A 6205-nucleotide genomic window follows, 5' to 3' on the forward strand; every position below is an offset into this window, starting at 1 on the left:
TTCCAGGTCCTTTGTACTCCTACATAACTTTTAAATTTCAATATCCAATTCTTCATTTATACCAAGTATACACAGACCTGAATTTTTATATATACCTTGTGTTTTCTAATCCTGCTAAATTCAAGTGTACGTTCTAGGGGCTCCTAGAGATTTCTTAGTATTTTCTCTGTAGATGATCATTTCATCTACATATAAAGATTTTGCTTCTGCCATGCCAATCTTATCCTAATTGTGTCATTTTATTGCCATACTATTTTGGTGGGGCCTAGGTTTCAAAGATTAATGGACAGATAAAGAGTAAGCATATCTGCCCTTGTTCCCCACCTTAAGGAGAAAGCATTGTATCTTCTCCATTTATATAAGGGGTTCTTGCTGGAAGTATGGAGTACATGTCTTTAATCTGTTGAGAAGTTTCTGTTCTACTTCTAGTCTCCTGATAGCTTTACCATGAACAGCTGTAGAATTTAGTCCAATAATTTTTCTCCAACTAGTGACAGGATCGTATATGGCTTTCTCCTTTCCTCTGTTAAAATGATGGCTTTTGGGGGTGGATCTTCCAATGCTGAACCAACACTGCTAACCCTATAATAAAAGCACTTTCTACATCCTGCCAGATCTGACTTCTAAGAGTTTGTTTTGTTAAACTAATTTCTATGTTCATACTTTTTTCTTCTATTATCTTTATCTAGTTTTAGGATTAGCACAATATTGAGTTCCTAAAATGAGGGGAGAAGAGTTCCTTCTTTTTTCTGCTTTAATTGTTTGATAGAATTTATCAGTTAAAATGTTTATGATCTTGCTGCTGTCATACAGGTAGGTTTTCAAGCTAGGAATATACTTTCTTTAATAGGTGCTATTCAAATTTTATATTTCCTCCAGAGTTAGTTTCATTAATTTGCCTTCCAAGGTACTTCTTAGAAGTTGTCAAATTTATTTCAAAAAAGATTTTTGTAATATGCTTTCTATATCCTTCTAAATTCTGTAAAATCTGTGGTAATGTCTCCTAGATCTTAATATTGTAATTTTAAAAATGTATAACTGATATTGTGTAACAGGAAGAAAAGGTCCAAACGAGCAGGGGAATTGGGAGGGGTAGGAGAAGTGAAAAAAGGAAAAGGAAAAAATGAGGGGAGGAAAAAAATGGAAACAAGGTCTTTGCAAATAGGGAAGGGTGGAGGGGGTGAAGGGATGGCAAGGGAAGGGGAAAAAAAGAATCAAGAGACTCATGTAAAGGTACAAGATCCCAATGATGAATGTAACTGTATTTTATACTGAAAATGTACCAATAAACTTAATGGGAAAAAAATAAGTTTCGATTCCAGTTGTTGACTCTTTGTAATACTTCCTATGCATTGGGATTTTGTTCAAGAACTCTTTGCCTACAGCTGTCTACTAGAAACTTCATTGGCCTCAAAAGACCTTTATAGCATGGTAAAATTTAAAGTTATAAAATAGCACAGATATGAAAAAATTTATTTGTTATAAAACATTTCATGTATTCAAAATATACAGTAAAAATAAAGACCTGGGCATCTATCATTTATCATTGAAATATATTACATTGCCTATTCCTTTAGTACTCTTCAAAAACTATAAACATTATATTCCATATCCTCAATAGATGAGGATTTTACATTTTTCTTCCCCCAAGTGAACTAAACCATTTAAGTTGAGATTTCATTATTCCTTTGTGATTTTAATGCATCCTGTGACTCTCTTTTGCCATTTTCTTGGTTTACATTTACAAGGCATTTTCTCATTTCAAAAATGATAAGAGAATCACTTCTTAAGCTCTCTATATTTTTCTTTTGGTCATTTACATTACCTTTTTGGAATTTCTTACAATTTAATTTTAACATTACAATTTGTCATTTTTCTACTAATGAACATTATTACTGTGGAATATATATATATAAAAATAAATATTTTGTATCATATATAAAATGGTCATTTTATGAATCTATAAAAACAAATGAATAATACATACATAAACAATGTACAAACTAAATCAATCAAAGTACTGTGTTGAAGACAAAGAATTGTTTTTTTTATGAAAGGAAAGACAATGGTGTGGAACTTAAAGATCGTATACGTTATTATAGTGCGTGCTACTTTGTTATTTTAAAATAAGAACATTAGTGACTAGATATCAACATTGGCAATTCTGAAACCATTAATATATGCATTTTCTTGTTATTCTGTGATATCATGTTTTATGTATTTCAGTAATTCATAAATTAACTAAAACAAAAACAGAGGACTGTGCCATCTTGGGTAGTACTTTTCTCTACTTGTTCATTCTGGAACTATTCATAAATAAGAAAGAGTATCAGCCAAGGATCTGATATTATAAACTAGGATACAAACAACAAATATAATATGAAAAAACTGGCTACATTATCATTTCACTTTTGCTTTTTGCTAAATACATTTTCTAAAATGTTAGTGAAATACAGAACACCATTCAAAACTAGAAAAGAGTACATTGCTGTTGAGAATAAAAAAAAACAATTCTTTGGTATTAAGAGTCAGATGAAGACATTAGCAGAATGAAATCCACTCAGATATTGGTTCATAAATAGGAGCAAAGGTGAACATGATGGACAATCAGGCAGAAACCTAACAAATAATCTAGTTCTGCTCATTTTCATACCCTCACTTTCTAGTCTCAACTCATAGACAAAAGCCTATCACTATTAACAAAAACATAAACCTGCAGGCTTAAGATTATCTTGGTGACAAGGGAGGTGATTTAATCATTCCTGGTTGTAATGGAGAAACAGTAAAGCTTTATTCTTATGTAGCAGGAAAAATCAGTGAAACCCCTGCCTCCTGAGCAGGACTAATGGTGCCTGAGATCTGAGATCGGGTCAGGTGTGCTGCTTCTGGAAGTGGGCAAGGCTCTTGAGTGGATAACCACAGGCCAACTATGCCCTTTTGTGATGGATAGAAGCTTCAATATCCAGAGCTACTCATTAGTCAAACTCTTTAGTCTCTAATGATTACAGAACACTTAAAATCCTTAGGGAGCAAGTCTGAGCAATAGATAATCTGGCTTTGATTGATTCTCTCCCCTAGAGAAGGCAAGTAGATGCCTTTTTTCCCTCTGCTCTTTTTCAGATCAAATTCATTTCAAGTACCTTAGACTTCTCAACATATCTTGGTTTTCTGATTAAATTCTACTCTTTATTAACGCTACTCTAATGACAATGTAAGAAAGATCTAAACCACATGTAATATTATAGATATGATATTTTTATGACTAAATATATACAAAACATATGAACTATTCCTCAGTAGTGTATAAGAGCTTCCAGCATACAAGTCTTATCATTCTCAATTTTATCCTTAAGGACTTAACATTTAAAACAGTTGAAAGAAATCATTACCCATGATCTATTCCTGACTGAAATAGACAACAACAACAAAAACAAAACAAAACAAACTTCCCATAGCAAAATACATATAGGAGAATTAAGGTCACCTAGGAAAACTCTTCATTAACATCACACTTAAGGTGAAAGACTGATGGTTCTTCCTAAGATAAAGAGAAAATAAGTCTTAGGCCTCCTTAGGCCTCCTTTTATTTTTGGACCAGGGATCGAACTTGGGTCCTTGTGCTTGTGAGGGAGGCAGCAGAACCACTGAGCTAAATCTCCGGCACAGGCCTCCCTTTTATTACTAATTATACTGGAGGCTCTGGGTAATCATGAAAAAAAAATACATTCAAGCTGAAAAGTAAAATTTATGGTAGTCAATTCAAAAAGTGTTTATGTGTATAAAAAAAACTGATGGAATGCAAAAACTATTTTCTAGCTTGAGCTATTTTCAAGTTTGTTTAGTAAGGCTTCAGGATAAAAGGACAACATAAAAATCAATTGCTTGTCCATCATAAAGTAAAAGGCATTTTATTACTTTTTTAAAATTTCAGTCCTGTACCAACTTTTTCCAGTTTCACCGACATAGGATTAATACCCAGTCTTTTTACATTATTGACCATTAGTAGAAATTACTTCTGATTGAGCAGCCAAGGAAAGAAGGATTAAAGTCAGAGTGGTGGTCATTGTATTGGAAGTGGTAAGAAGGATAAGAAGGACAGAAAGAAAAAGAAACACAAACTTCCTGTACCAACTAGAGTGGGGAAGAAGAAGAAAAATACAAAGGACAAGATGTTGTCAGCAAACTGCCCCTGGTGACAACTCACACTCAGTGCTGCTTAAAACTACTCAAGTAAGAGAGAAGTAAAGACTATCTTCTCATGGAATAAGAATTTATTAGAAATCAGGAACAAATGAAACCCTTAGAAGAAAAGCAAGAAGAGGCAAGGTCAAAGGTGGATGATCTGAGTGGGACCCCAATGTCAGTGGGAACCTCGGAAGAGAGCACTGATGACAATCACACCATTGTGTCTACATCCATGGGGTCAGAACACTATCTCAGCGTCCTTTCATTTGTGAAGAATCTTCTGGAACCAGGCTGCTCAGTGTTGCTCAGCCACGAAGTGCATGCCATGATTGAGGTGCTGATGGATGATACAGAGCCTCTGGTCACAGTGATGAAGGTGGAAAATTCCTCCCAGGAAATCTATGCTGACATTGGTGAATTGGATGGCCAAATCCAGGAAATTAAGGAATCTGTGAATCTTACTCCCACCCATCCTGATTACTATGAAGAGATTGGAATAAAGTTCTCTGAAGGAGTCATTCTATATGGCCCACCTGGCAGAGGTAAAACCTTGGTAGCCAAAGCAGTAGCACACCAAATTTGGCTCTGAACTTATTCAGAAGTACCTGGGCAATGGGGCAAATCATTTATGGGGATTTTTTCAAGTTGCTGAAAAGCATGCACCATCCATCATGATTACTGACAAAATTGATGCCATTGGGACCAAAAGATATGATTCCAACCATGCCTGCACACCTGGGATGAATCCCAGTTGGTCAGGATGTATGATCTTCTTGATGATCTTCTGCATTCAGTTTGACAGTATCTTATTAAGGATTTTTGCATCTATGTTCATTAGTGAGTTTGGCTTTCTCTTTTTTGGTTGTATCTTTTTCTGCTTTTGGGATCAAGGTGATGTGTGATGCATGTCTCCAGGAATGAATTTAGGACTATTGCTTCACTTTTAAATTTATTGAAGATTTTAAACATTAGTGGCAATAGTTCTTCTTTAAAGGTCCTGTAGAATTCAGCAGTGAAGCCATCAGGACCTGGAGTTTTCTTTTTTGATAAATTTTTAGTTATATTTTCAATTTCACTGATTTTCATTGACATGTTTAGAATTTTTATATCTTCTTTGTTCAACTTTGGTATTTCATGTCTGGGAATCTGTCTATTTCTTCTGTGTTTTCCATTTTAGTTGAGTAAAAGATCTTGAGGTAGGTACTGATGATCCCCTGGATTTCTGCTGAATTTGTTGTGGCTTCACATTTTTCATCCCTAATTGCATGGATTTGAGCCTGTTTTTCCTTTTTTTGATGAAGTTGTCTAAGGGTTTATTCTTTTTCTTTATTCTTTCAGAAAACCAACTCTTTGATTCCTTTATGTTTTGGACTCATTCTCTTAGTCTCCATTGCATTGACTTCTGTTTTGATTTTTTTTTTTTTTTTTTTTTTTGGTACAGGGGATCGAACTCAGGTCCTTGTGCTCGCGCAGCAGGTGGCGAAACCACTGAGCTAAATCCCTGGCCCTCTGCTCTGATTTTTATAATTTCCTTCCTTTTATGAGCTTTGGGTTTTTCCTGCTCTTCTTTTACTGGAAGATTGAAGTTCAGCATCAGGTTGTTTATTTGAACTCACTCTGTTTTCCTAATATGAGTATTCACTGCTATGAATTTCCCTCATAAGACTGCTTTCACTGGGGACCCATAGATGCTGGTACGTTGTATTAGAATTGTCATTTAATTGTAGAAGCTGTCAAATTTCTTTAATTTCCTCTGTGATCCATTGGTTATTCAAAAGTATGTTCTTCAATTTTCATGTGTTTATGAAATTCTTGTAGTTTCTTTGCTATTGATCTCCAATTTCATCACAGTATGTCTAATAATATACAGTGGATTATTTCAATTCCTTTCCACCTAATTAATCATGTTCTATGAACAAGTATGTGGTCTATTTTGGAGCATAACCTGTGTATAGCTGAAAATAATGTGCATTCTGATTTTCTGGGGTGGAACACTCTGTAAATGTGTGTTAAGTTCATT

General features: G+C 34.5%; 1 pseudogene; it reads left to right on the top strand.

Moving 5' to 3' along the window:
• The first annotated feature begins 4258 nt into the window (after positions 1 to 4258).
• On the top strand, positions 4259 to 5370 carry LOC101699613 (26S proteasome regulatory subunit 4 pseudogene; annotated as a pseudogene).
• Positions 5371 to 6205: the final 835 nt, after the last annotated feature.

Source organism: Heterocephalus glaber, unplaced genomic scaffold (genome assembly GCF_053883595.1).
Source record: "Heterocephalus glaber isolate CG9 unplaced genomic scaffold, H.glaber_assembly_v1.0 deba00001845, whole genome shotgun sequence".
NCBI classification, from domain to species: Eukaryota; Metazoa; Chordata; class Mammalia; order Rodentia; family Bathyergidae; genus Heterocephalus; species Heterocephalus glaber.